Source organism: Petaurus breviceps, unplaced genomic scaffold (assembly GCF_028583685.1).
Source record: "Petaurus breviceps papuanus isolate PSGF00001 unplaced genomic scaffold, PetGlider_PUasm1.0 90723, whole genome shotgun sequence".
NCBI classification, from domain to species: Eukaryota; Metazoa; Chordata; class Mammalia; order Diprotodontia; family Petauridae; genus Petaurus; species Petaurus breviceps.
In genome coordinates this window covers 3,433,638-3,448,140 of record NW_027187323.1, presented here as the reverse complement: position 1 = coordinate 3,448,140, position 14,503 = coordinate 3,433,638, and the positions used below count along the sequence as shown (strand labels likewise).

At 36.2% G+C, this 14,503-nt stretch overlaps 1 protein-coding gene across 6 annotated transcripts in view; it reads left to right on the top strand.

Annotated features, from left to right (window-relative positions):
* MBD5 (methyl-CpG binding domain protein 5) overlaps positions 1 to 14,503 on the top strand; it is a 445,570-nt gene that overhangs the window by 113,884 nt on the left and 317,183 nt on the right. For all 6 annotated transcript variants that reach the window (XM_069066734.1, XM_069066730.1, XM_069066732.1 and 3 more), the window contains exon 2: positions 1,303 to 1,357. The gene's annotated coding sequence lies outside the window, so the exon portion shown is untranslated. The remainder of the gene's footprint in view (positions 1 to 1,302; positions 1,358 to 14,503) is intronic.

The window sequence follows — 14,503 nt, the reverse complement described above, 5'->3', positions numbered from 1 at the left end:
CCTGTTCAAATCTATTATTTCTTACTCATCTTTTTGCTTAATTCATTATATTCTAAGAGTGCATGAGCTGAAATCTCCAGATTATTACTGGTTTTCTCATAATTCTTAAAGTTTAAGATTCATCTTTATAACCTTAATTGCTATATTACTTGCTACACATATATATAAATATATATATATATGTACATATATATATATATATGTATTAAAGAAAGTAGAGTGGGGTATGGGAAAAGGGCTTGTTACCCTTGGGTATTGACTTGGGCTGAACAGGGCTTCAAGTCTTTGTTCTAATACAAGCTAACTTTATGACTGAGGGCAAATCACTTAACTCCTCCTGTCCCTGGAATCTTCTCAGAACAATATCAGGTAGGATTAGCTGTTGTGCAAAGATGGGGGGAGCTTCCATACCCAGTTTCCAACACAGAATCAAGTGACAGGTCTGGATTTACAACTTCTAAAAAAACCCTTAAAATTAGTGCCCCCATTTTTTGGTGGTGCTTTTAATTTTTGTGATTTTTAAAATTTTCTTTGTGCTTTCTAGTTTGCTGTTCACTTTGTCATATTTTTAAATTGTAGTTCCATATTTTTTATCTAACATATTTCATGATAACATTTATTCCATTATTTCTATTTAAATCTATGTCTTAAAAAAAAAAAACTATTTCTAGTCCTAAGTGAAAAACTAACAATCATGGAAAAAAAAGAGTACTACACTTTGTATTTTGACTCAAGTACATATAAACTCATCTTTTCCCCACTCTTTTATGAAGGGGGTAATCCTGACAATGACTTTTCTCCTTATTCACCCACCTTTTTAAGTTCTACATCATTGTAAAGCACTTCTACTTTTTCATTTTTTTCATTATTTATCTCTTTGTTGCCATAGTATACTTGTTTTTCCTCCAGACCAACTATATTAGTAATTTAGCCAATATAAGTTGAGTTATTTTTATCATCCTATGGAAAAAATCTCTGCTATAAGATTACAGCTAAATAATCACTATTTAAAACTACAGTTAAGCTCTTAAATATCTCATGCTATTTCAAATAAGACTTTTTTTTTAAGGTCATGTAGTTTGCTCTACATATTCTTTAAGCTTCTCTGGGTTTTCAAGTGTATGTTTTTATTTTTAAAAAGAATTCTTAACTTTACTTAGTAATTGATACTGTATTGGAAATCCATATTATATAAACCTTTTTCCAATTTCTTTGGTCATTTTTGGTTTTTGTCAAAAAAAATTTTTCTGATAACACAATTTGATTCTTCTTTGTTAAGTGATTATGTCTTTCTTCTTTTAGCAGCTTGAAAGATTTTTGTCATCATAGTTTTGAAGTCTGAAGATAATGTGCCTGGGTGAGTGAATTTGGAGTTTCTTCTTGTTACAATTCTCTGAAATCTGTTTATTTTCAGAAGATTACTTTTTGTGTGTTTTTTAAAGATTTTGCACGTTTCCTAAAATATAATGATTAGATTTGTTTTTTCTTCAGTATTTCTAAGAATACTTCAAGCATTTTCTCCATGTCCAACTGTCACAAGCATTTCAGTTATGTTCTGAGCTTTTTTTACATTTCAGTAATGTTGTCAGCCGTTCCATTTCCTTGTGTAACATCATTGCCTTTGGTTGTGTTCTTTGGTATTTTAAAAATCCCTATAATTTTTTTTTCTACTCTGCTTCATTTCATTATTATCTTCCTGGATTTTTTAATAAGTGCCTTCATTTCTAAAAGAAGCTTACCAACCAAATTTCTTAGTCATGATAATACCTTAGCTGAGTTGTAAAGATTTCTTGTATGTGATATGGCCCTCCTGAGGAGCTAAGTACTATAAAATTATGGGTATTTTCTAGCCAATTATATCCTTAGGGTCAGGAACTGTTTTCCAACTTGTTTTGTAATTCCTTTCAGTGGCCCATATGGTGTTCTTCCCACAGTTGTCGCTCTTTAAATTTAGTTTTCTTGAACCTTTCTGTAAAGGTAAAATAACATTGAAATGCACTTTATCCCCAAGATCCAAATAACAAAAAGTCCAAATCAGGTAAATATTATCATAAATGTTTTCAATATTTAACACAGCCTTGTCCATGTTAAACAACTTGGATACTGATTAACAAGTATTGTTGATTTTATTTTCATTTTGTGCCACTTGTAAAATTTCTTTCAGACATTGACTTTTAAAAAAATAATTAGACTGCAACCTCAGCCATTTGGATTGAAAACTCATTAAGAACAGGAGACTTAACCTTCTATTTTTGGATCATTTGAAGATACTGAATACAATGCTAGAATTATGAACTGAACTTATTTCTTATTTAATATTCTTTTGACATCCATGCTTATGTATTTTTCACAGAGTTTCATTTAATTTCATAAGTTACAAATTAGACTGCTTTTTCTATAATCCCACCCTAACAGTCTTTCCAAGACAATATGGCTAAGGTAAACTTACTTTTTAGTGAAAGCATACAATGGCCATTTTGGTGTTCATAAACAATATCTTGTTCTTTTATAGAAATCTCTTTAAAGATTTAGGACAACATTTTAAAAGTCAAGAGTAGAGTACCCGATTTACACAAATTCATGTGTACTTGGATTCATCTTGAAAATAGCCCTTCTTAAGTACCTGTTTACACACAGGTCAATGCTAAATGCTAGTCCAAGAAATTTAAATGGAAATAGTACTGGCTTTCTAGAGTAGTATATAACATATATAGGTGTAGGTGTGTTATTGGTTTAAAAAATTATACTAAGTTTTAATGTTTGGTACTTTATCAATTAAATATTATTCAGTCTCACATAAAAATGACTTAGTAACTGTATATCCATAAGAGTATGGAATATCTTTTCATTAGTACTTCAGATTTATTCATAAAATATTTATAACAGATTGTTTTAAAAATTGTTTTTATTTGTTGTTCTATTACATGATAATTACCGTGCCCATTTGTTTGGTGTTTATTTAAATTGAAGATATCTAATTTAATAAATTGTTAAATGACCCAAGTTGCTTCTGTTGTCAGAATATTCAGGGGAATCCTCTCTTTTACATTACTTGCATTCCTTGGGAGCTCACCCTCAAGTACTACTTTCTCCCAACTCTCAACATGAAGGTTATATAAGAACTTCTAATTTAAGCTAAATGGTCAGTAGGGCTATAATCCTGACCCAAATTTTTTTTATTTCCTGTTTTTATTTTGATATGTTATTTCTGCATGTGCAACTGTACATTTTTTCTTCAAACCTAAACTGCCAAATAAAAATTCATAAAAGCCGCTTTCATCTAGACCCATGCTTTATACATAATAAGTTTAAATGTTTCTTGAAGGAATATCTAGCAAAACTTGAGAGTTGCTTTAGACCTAACACATTGAGTTCAAATTTCTTAGCTTGGTATTCAGAGCCCTTCATATCTTGGCCCCAGCCCATCTAATGTATTTTATCTTCTACTATTCCCCAACTCAGATGTTCCTCCAAACAAATAAAGGTAGTTTCCCTAAATTTTCTTCCCCCCACACCCCTGTATGTCACCTCTCCACACTTGTACACACACACACACACACACACACACACACACACACACACACACACATACACACACACTGTCACACCATTCTTATTCATCCCTATATCTTGGCTCATACAATTCACTTTGCAATCCTTTCATATTTTTTGCCTATTGAATCTCATCCAGTCTTTAATAGTCTTCTTATCTGAAGCTGCCTTTGATTACTTCAGAACCTGAAAATCTCTACTAATTATAGTGCTTATAGAATGGCCATGCAACTTAGTACTTAGAATTAGTTTTAAATCTGGAAAAGGATCTTAAAGATCATCTACCTTCATTTTATAGGTATGGAAAATAGCACTAACGAAATTTGTGAGTTGCTGAAAGTCAAATAAAAACTGTCAGAACCAGGGTAGGAAACAATATCCTCTGACTTAGCCATGATGCCTTCATTAGTTTATACTTCTTTGTTCTTTACTTAATTTATGTCCAAACTCTTATTTCCCCCCAAAAATTGTACACTTCTCTATGACTAGCAGCTTTTTTTGTAATGATTTTATATACCACATTTCTAAGGGTCTTTCTAGGTCTAAATTCTCTGCTCTTCTCATCCCAAAGTGCCCTGCACAGTTTTGAGCTTTTAGTAAGTACTTCAGCCAATCAATCAATAAGTATTTATTAAATTCCTACTAAGTTTCAGGTGCTGGAGATTCAAAAAAAAGCAAAAGACAGCCCTTGTCCTCAAGAAACTTCTGGTCTAATGAGGGAGATAACAAGAAGAAATAACCAAGGTACTAGAATTAAGACGAATTGTGAAAGTCTCCCTATAACAGTTGGGATTTTAGTTAAGACTTAAGTCAGGAAAGTCAGTAGATGGAGTTCAGGAAGGAGAATATTCTAGCCATGGAGGACAGCCAGAAAAGATGCCTGGAATTGGTATCATTTGCAGAAGCCAGGAGACCTACCAGCAGGCTATTGCAGTATTCAAGGTGTGTTGTGATGAAGGTCTTCACTACAGTGGTGGCAGTATCAGAGATGATAAGGAGACCTCTTGGAGAGATGTTACTCAAAGGTGAAGTCCACAGACCTTGGCAACAGATTGGAGATGGGGGCAGGAGGGGTGACAGATATTGAATAATCCAGATGACACCTAGGTTGTGAGCCTGAGGGACTGGGAAGATAGTATTGCCCTTGATAATTAGTTCTGTTTTGGACATGTTGAGTTTAAGATCTCTAATGAACATCCAGTTTGAGATGTCTGAATAGATTTGATTGCCTGAGGGCTTTGTGACACAAAAAAGGATAAGAACTTTGCTATAGCAGTTCTCTTTTCACAAAGTTATTTCCTACTTACACTTATTTTTAACCTATGTTGAAAAAAATCGGGTATATGTGTGAATATATTTTGTCTAACTAGATTCCATTTTCCAATAAGGATTTTCATACTTAAAAGGCAAATTGGCATCTTAGACAAATAAAAACAGCTAAATCTAAGAACTTGCCTATAGTACCTAGCACTTTTCTTTTAAACAAAATGAGAGGTGGGGCAGAGTGGTCAAACGTGATCATGGAGATAGAATTAATATAACTTTAATGAGAAGGGAACCAAGCACCAGTATGTAAAACAAAGAATTATGGACTGTGAGTTGCAAGTAATGTGCAAGTAATCTGCAAGCTGTATAATATTGGATAACTCTTTTAACCCTTCTAAGCCTCAGTTTCTCATCTCTAAAATAGAGGAATCCTGTCCCACATAGCACTGTTGGTGAACACATTGAATTTGATCATCACGTATATGAAATTGTTTTTACAACTGTAAAGTGTAACTGAAATGGAAGGTATTTTAGTAATTTATTTTATTACTTCCATGTCCTCAAATATGCCATCCTTCTTAAAGTTGCCTAATATGGCATTTAAAAAAGCTTGAGAAAGAGAGATTCTGTGTTACTTAATTATTTTATTAATAAGGCTAGAAGGTTTATTAATAAAAGGATGGTCATTTGACCAATATATCTTAGAACAAAAACCATGGTGGTGGTCTCTTGGAAGAGTAGATGTTCCTGAGGATGACAGTCAACTGATTGGTTAACAATTAATGAGAAATGAATATTACAGTGAGAGGCTGGACTGTATTACAATTGGGGTCATGGAATACATGATTTGGATCACCCAAATCTTGATCAAAGAGCCTTATCAATTTCCATATCACCTGTCTGACAAAAGGACAACCCCAGACCTATCTAACTAAATACAATAAACAAGAATCCTTCCATTGGCCCAAACTTAGAATTTCTTTTACTCTCTGATTAGATGTTGGCCTGGATAAATCTTTGCAAAAGATTTCCCACTCTGGTTGATTTCTGGATGAGGAATTAGAAAATGGGAAAATCCTCAGTCCTAGTACAATAATTAGTATAAAATATATAATAATAATTATATAATAATTAGTATAAAATATAATAATAATTTCTCTCACTAATGTTAATTTACTTCAGTCGCAGCACCATCCAGACACGTCCCTAGTCACATATTCTTGCCCAAACTGCCTTTATGCCATTCCCTGCCTTTCTCCCTTTCTTGTATTGCTACTGTATATGACCATTCTTCTGGTTATGACACAATCAATGTACTCCTTGACAGTGTGCCAGACTTTACCCTTAATATGAGAATGGAATTATTAGGCATTGATTTAAATAAGAATTTTTACAAATCACCCAGATAATAATAATTGAATGATGTTTACATATGTGTGTATATGCATATGAACTCTGCCTCCAGACTCTAATCCAAGAATTTTACTTTCGTGCATCTTCAAGTAATGATTAAAGTAATCCTAAGTACAGAAAAGCTATTTAAGTGGAGCCCAAGCTCTAATATTTTCTGAAAAGCTGGAAAGAGTTTGAGTGATGTCATAGTGACAGGCTATATACTTGGCATTCCAGGAATATTCTTGCTATATAGAGAGAAGCTTATTGTCTATAAGTAGGTTGGTCACTAGAGTGATAAATTATTTTACCATGATATCCCATTAAATAAAGAGGAGGAAAAAGTCCTCTCTCTCCAGTTACCAGTAATTTCTTAACTATGAAATACGACAGTTCTTTCTTGGTCCTAAAACCCTTCTTGACTGTTATGTTCTATTTGACAATAGTTACCACTCTCTGTTCCTACATACTAATTTCTTTCTTTTTTTTTTTCTTTAGTGATTTTTATCTCTTTGGGTTCACCTCTTACCTGACTGAACTCTCTTCAGATTCCTTTGTTCAGTATATCATTCCCTATTTTTGACCCCCTACTGTAGCGCCAACAAAATATTCACACCACTGACAGTGACTATGAATATGCCAGTGTAATTTTGAAGCACAAAATATAACAGACTCTCCATGTAGAAGACAAAAGCAAAATATTATTCGGATAACAGAAAGCCAAATCCATCATAGCACCAAAGAGGTTAATACCCCATAACATGGCAGGGAGCCACACCATCCTTTAGCCTTCCCACAAACAAACACTCACAAGGTTACCTCTCTCCGTGCTGCATCTTCTCTCCTTCTTCTTTCTAACTACTCTGACTCCCAGCTTCCTCTGGGCTCTGCTCCACCCATTCAGCAAACTCCTCCCACCACAGAATCCATGTGATTACATTCGGCCTATTAGGGGGCAGGGAAGATCTTCAAATGCCCTTCAGCTTGTTAAGGGGCAGGGAAGATCTTCAAATTTCTATTACCATTACACCCCCAAACTTCTATTAATAGCTCTCTTCTCTTCACCCTTTATGATTTCTCTCTTGAATTCCTCATCAACTTCCATGGATTTAACTATCATCTCAATGCATGTGACTCCCAGGTCTATATATCTAGCCCCATTCTCTTTCCTGAGATTTAGTCCCACACTAACACTTGCCTTTTGGAGATTTTAAAGTATATGTTCTGAAAATATCTAAACTCAGTATGCCAAAATCAAAATCATTATTTTTTACTCTCAACCTTCATCTCTTCCACACTTCTCTTTTTCTATTGAAAGTACATCATCCTTCTGTTTTCCAAGCTTTGTCACTGTGGCATTAACCTGGATTTCTTATTCTTTCCTTTCCCATCTATGTAATCAGTTGCCAAATCTTTCCATTTCTACCTCCATATCTCTTGCATCTGATTCTTTTTTGTTATTCGAGCAGCAATCATGTTAATTCAGTCCATTCTATTTTTGCAACAACCTCTTTACTAGTCTTTTCACCCTAAGTCTCTCCCCATTTTAGTCCTTCCTACACACTTTTGCCTAATTCATTTTCTTAAGTGCTGATCTGACCATGTCACTTCCCTACTCAATCAACTCCAGTGGCTTTCTATTGTCTTTTAGATGAAATATACATTCCTCTATCTTTTAAACTGGCTTCACATTCTCTTTCCAGCCTCATTGTTTATTATCCCCTTTCCTATATTTTGCAGTTCAACAACCTGGCCTTTCTCTTTCTCATGCACAACATTTCATTTCCCATCTCTGTGTCTCATCCTTGACTGACCCACATGCCTCTTCTCCTTTCCTCTCCTTCAGATAACCCTCTATTCCTGAACACATAGCTCACGTAATACCTGCTACACAATGATTTTCTTGATTCTCCCTAGCTACTAGTGCTCTCTTTCCCAAGCTACCTTATATTTAAGGATTTTCTATATGCTTTCATTTATTCAGCATATTTTTAAATATACTTGTCTCATTAAAATGTAAATTCCCTATGAATGGGGATTGCTTTATCCTGGTGCCTAGCACATGTTAGGTGCTTAATAAATGTTTGTTGTTTCCACTTTGGCAGTGGCTTTGCAAACTCACCCACAAGACTCTAAGAATCAGACAGTTTTTAGTTATCATTCATGGTGTTGACCCACATACAAACTTACATCTATTTTAGAGGTACAAGAAGTGGCCCTAAACTTCTCCAGCCACTTGAGATTAATATGGGATGTGCTAAGACTATATCATTCCATGGTGCTGAGGTAATTTCTTTGTGGGTCCTATGTCTTTCTAAAGCTTACAGCTATTCTCTTCTTAAACTTCTACTTCCACATCTTATTCCGATGTTGGTTAGTTAGTTGGTTGGTTGGTTGTTGTCCTTCATTCTTTAAGGGAACCAAAATGACATCACTATGTTAGAGTCAAGTTACAGTGTGTCTGACTGTGGCTGATCAGAACAGTATGATCTTGGAAGACTGTACCACAGGTTAGGCAGAAATAGTTCATGTGAACATTTGGGGTGGATTCTTTAAATTTTCTCACATTTTTTTAAACCTACTTCAATTCTCTTTTGCTTATAGAGTACAACACTTTCTTTGACACAGGTACACCATGCTGGACAATCCTTTTCCAGCATCTCCCATGACATGCAGTCAATTCCAAAGTTCTTCAGAAAGACCTTGAGAGCATCTTTGTAAAGTATCTTCTGACCACCTTATGAGCACTTGCCTTGTGTGAGGTCTCCATAAAATAGTCTTTTTGGCAAGTATACGTTTGACACTCAGACAACATGGCCAGCTCATCAGAGGTGCACTCCCTGAAGTAGAGTTTAAATGCTTGGCAGTTCAGTTTGATAAAAAAACCTCAGTATCTGGAATCTTATCCTGCCAGGTGATCTTCAGAATTTTCCTAAGACAATTCAGATGTAAACTATTCAGTTTCCTGGCATTGTGCTGGTTTACATTGCAGGTTTCACAGGCATACAACAATGAGGTCAGCATAATGACTCTGTAGACCTTCAGTTTGGTAGTCAGTCTAACAATACCTCTTTTCTCCCACACTTTCTTTCGGAGCCTCCCAAACACTGAACTAGCTCTGGCAGTGAGTACATCTACCTTATTATCAATGTGTATATCCCTGGAAAGTATACTGCCGAGGTAAGTGAACTTATCCACAGCATTCAAAACATCTCCATTTGCTGTAACCATTGACTACACTTATGGATGGTGTGGTGCTGGCTGGTGGAGAACCTGTTTTCTTGTTGTTAATTGTTAGGCCAAAATTAGCACAAGTAGCAAAGAATTGATCCATGTTTTGTGGCATCTCAGCTTCAGAGGCTGCATTGAATGTACAGTCATATGCAAACAAAAAATCATGCAACAACTCTCCCTCTCCTTTAGTCTTGGTTTGCAGCCTTTTCAAGTTGAATAATTTACTGTCAGTACAAGAGCTGACCTTGATGCCATTTTCATCCTCATTGAAGGCATCTGACAGCATTACTGAAAACATTATGCTAAAAGGCTTGGGAGCAAGCCTTAATTCATTCCATTGGTGACTGGGAAAGTGTGAGAGCATCATCCATTATCCAGAACTCAAGCAAGCATGCTGTTGTGAAACTGACATATAATCCTGATGATTTTGCCATAATCTTCCACAAACCTTCATGACTAACAGTATCAAAGGCTTTGGTCAGATCAACGTACATTGCATACAGACTTCTGTTCTATTTCTGACATTTTTCCTGTAGTTGTCGAGCAGCAAACAACATGTTTATTGTTCCTTGGCTCTTTCTGAAGCCACATTGGCTCTCAGGTAGATGACCACCTTCCAGGTGAAGGATCAGCCTAATAAGGAGGACTCTGGCAAGAATCTTGCTGGCAATGGCTAAGAGAGAGACATTCTTCCCCCTGCTCCAATAATTGTCATAGGACAATCTATTTCCTCTTCCTTTATGGAGATGAACAGTGGACTTGTCCTTGAACTCCTAGGGGATAACTTCCTCTTGCCATTTAACCTGGAAAATTTCAGTCACCTTTTGTATGAGCAGTGGACCCTCATCTCACCCCACCTTGTAAATCTCAGCTGGAACTTAATCAGCACTAGGTGCTTTGCTACAGGAAAGAAGTCTCCTTCAGTTGGAAATTTGAATAGAGAGGGATTGACTTCAGTCTGAGGTAAACAGTCAATGACTTCAGCTTTGATTGACCATGGTCTGTTGAGAAGACTATGGAAGTGCTCAGCCCATCTCTCCAGGATCATGTCCTTATTCACTAATCAATGTAGTTTCATCTGTACTGAGTAGTTGAGATGCACTGTATGTCTTTGGCCCATAAATAGGGCCATAAAAGGGCATCATAAAATCACTTTGGATTGTTATTATCAGTGTAAAACTGAATTTCATCTGCCTTCTTACTGAGCCAAGAATTCTGCATCTCTAAGCTTCACTTGTACTTTACTTTTGATGGATTTAAATGCTGCCTTCTTAGAGATAGATCAACTATACTGCTGATATACCCTGTGGAATTCTTACTTTTCATTTAGCAGCTTCTGAATTTCCCCATCATTTTCATCAAACATTGTGCCAGCTGTGTGTTGGCTCAGCTTTTCCTCCCAAGTTAGCACCAAGTGTTCCTCAGAGAAGTGCTCCAGTCTCTTGACATTAACTTTTCTGGTAATCATTTTGCCTTGGGGCAACCAGTTTTGTAGAGGGCAAATATTTAGCTTTGATAGGATAAGTCTATGATGAGTTCAGCATGCTATACCACTTATCACTTTTGTCACTCTCACATCTTGTCTGTCTCTTCTCTTTATAATGGCATAATCTATTAAATGCCAATGTGTGCTGCCAGAGTGCATTCATGAAGTTTTATTGCACTTAAGTAAACAGAAGGCAGTGTTGGTGATGAGAAGGTCATGAGATGCACAAGTCTTCGGTTGTGAGTGACCAATGCTGTTGCTGTTTCTGACTCAGTCCTTCCAAGGACTCCTGCATTGTCTAGTAGTGTCTGCCTATTCTAGCATTAAAGTCACCCAGACTTCATCAAGGTTTGTCATGGTGGGAGCTTACATGGGGTGGTATGGTGCTTTCCTGCAAATGACAATCACATTGTCATGAGCCTGTCATTCACCCCATTTGGTAGGAATACAGGCTTGTTGGCTAAATTAGTTTTGATTGCAGAACCTATACCAGCTTCATAGCATTCCTCTTCACTGTGGCCATCCAGAATAATGTGTATTCAGCTCCAGCTTTGATAAGCTGGCCTTTATTTCCCAGCCTTGTTTCACTCAGGACTGCTATTTGGATATGATATGTGCTGTGTTCTCTTGTAGCAAGAACTGTTTGTCTTTCAGATCTACTGGATTTTGTGTTATTTATAAGTGGGTATACATTCCATGTACCAATGGTGAATGGAATCATCTTTGCACAAGTTTTTCAACACTTTTTTGTGTTTCAATCACAGGGTAAGATGCCTGCCTGCCTCAGTAAACAGGCCAAGCTTAGGTAAAATACACAAGTTTTCAGGCACCTTTTTTAGCCCTTTCTTCACACCAGGAAGTGAGCAGTGCAGTTTTTCAAAAGGCTGCTGCCAAATCCCACTGCTGCTTCCAGTGAGAAGATGACCCTATGGCCTGGGACACCTGTGTGCAGGGTCGTGACTACAGCTCCCAGTGTATCCTCACCTGCTACTTCGTCACTTGCCTGTCACCACAGGACTTCGAGATAGGTAAAAATGGTAATATTATATGGGTGATGTCTTTTGATTCATGCATAAATTAGATTTAAGTTAGGTGGAGTTGTATAGAGTCCTCTCTCTTCCAGATTCATCACAGTCCAGTGACAGAACAGAGTCAAGATGACTAGTGATAGCTCAGGTTGCAATGGATGACTTTGCTGTCTTTTATATCTAACTGAGCACTACGTGTTCCCCAGCACCTTCTTTTGCCATTTCATGACATTGGAACAAATTGTTCTCATCCATCCATTCCTCCAGGGGAAATTTTCGCATGCTTGGGTTAGATAGCCCTCCCCCACAATTCACCAACAGATTTGGTTTAACTTGTCTGCCCAAATGGTTTACTAAGGTGTGGCCACCATTCCTGCTATAGCTTCTTGGAGCCACAGGTGAGAGTTGGGTAGATTAGGTAGACAACAGAGGTGAAAATAGGGCTCAGCAGACCTCACACCAGAGCTACTAGTCATCCCTAGACATGCCCTGCACCCCTCTTCAGATGTAGTATAGTATTTAATGTAGAATCTCTTTATGATTATGTGCTGCATTACCCACTTTCTGTTCCTGTTCCCTATAGAAGGTTTTTTCAAGATGAAGTTAAACAGATCCAGTCAGTTTCAAAAGTGACTTGTCAAGGTCTCCACTTGGCATATGAAAAAGAACTTTTCCCCAGATGTTATTTGCAATCCTAGGCACAATAGTTTGCATTTATATTTTCCATTAAGGTTTATAAAATGCATCACTTACCTTATTTCCTACTCACAGTAGCCCCATATAATAAAGACTAAAGACACTCATAGACATTTCATAGATGAGAAAAACAAACTTCAGTGCCTCACACATAGTAAACTCTCAATAAATGATTGTTAACTAAGAGAAGTTTAATATCTTTTTTAGGTCACTCAAAAGTTAATTTTCAGGGTCACGTATTGAACTCAGACTTTTCATGAGAATAAATCAAAGACTTTTTCCACTGTATAATGTTGCCTCATTGGTTCCTCTCTTGGAACTACTGCCTGCTAGATGGGTCCAATTGGCATACATATGGATGAATGTCATCCATGTCTATATAGTCATATATGTGTGTATATACTACTCACACACACATATAGTGTGTGTATATGTCACTGCCTTTTTCCTCAGTTCCCCTCTTCCCAGATTTGAAGTAGGTGGACTTTCAAGTTAGACATTCCTAAATAATACTTTTTAAACCACTTGTTTAAGGAAAATCTTTGTTAATAAAGTACTATAGTCTTCTCCCAACCCCTGCAGTTTCCTGAAACTATCCTTTGAATTTTGGGTGACCCATTACTTTAATAATTTGAAGGCTGTTATGTGTCATGACTCACAGCCATAGTATAAGACTAGAAAAATATTGTTTAAAAAGTTATTTTATTTCAAAGAGAAATTTGGAGTTATTAAAAGCACAAAACAGTTTCCCCAAAATGAGTCAGCCTCCTCTTTTCTTTTTATTCATTTGTAGGACAGGTCACTATCTGTATGCAATGACTTGTCTTTAAAGCATAATTACTGATGACTGATGCTATGGATTCCATAGAAATTCATTTCAAGGTTTGGACAATAAATATTTTTTATCAAACCCTTGAATTTTCCATTGTAAATCATTGTTCCATATTCTTCTGAATGTCTCTAATTGGAATTTTTTGGCAAAAATACTAGAATACTTTGCTATTTTCTTCTCCAGTTTATTTTACAGATAAGGAACCTGAGGCCAACAGGGTTAAATGACTTCCCCTGGTTCACACACCAGTACATATTTGAGGCCATATTTGAACTCAAATATTCCTGACTCCAGGCCTACTGGTGGCTCTATCCACTGAGCTACCTAGCTACCTCAGTGAATTAAATGATTGCATATCTCATTAAGGATACTCTGTATCTGCTAGTTCTTCATGCATTCCCCATGATGTCATCAGCAGCTAGGAGCATCTGGCATGCCTCATTATCTAATAAGTAATAACACTTTGATTTGTACTCTGCAATGCAAGTACTTATGACTGTGACAAGCATCTTTTGCAAGTGTACATATTCTATTTTGTATCTCAAGATTAAAAATTAGATGATTGACAGTTATCTTTTATTACATCTTTCATGGAATCTTGTATTATGTTAAAAGAAACATGCAGTCAAATCATTTGCTTTTTGTGGTCAACAAATAATAAGCATAGTCAGATTTTTATGTTACTTGTACCTTTGACAGTGTGTGACTGTAAGAATCTGTTCAGCTATTGAAAACCCACCTATTCCACTCCAGTTACTTCATTTCAGATACCTTTGAAGTCTACAGAGGTTAATCTTTTCAACATTTTTATACACAAGAAAGATAACCTGTCATTGGGCACTACTATTCTCTTGTGTCGACTTTTTTTTTTTCCAAATGTTCTTTCTGATAGCTTGAGAACTTAAATCTCTCCTAAGCCCTCAAAATTATATCAGCTGCAACATGAACCTCTTGTATATATACTTGACTTGGTCTAGATGTTTTTCTTCAGGCCACATTTTGTTATGCCTCACTTCT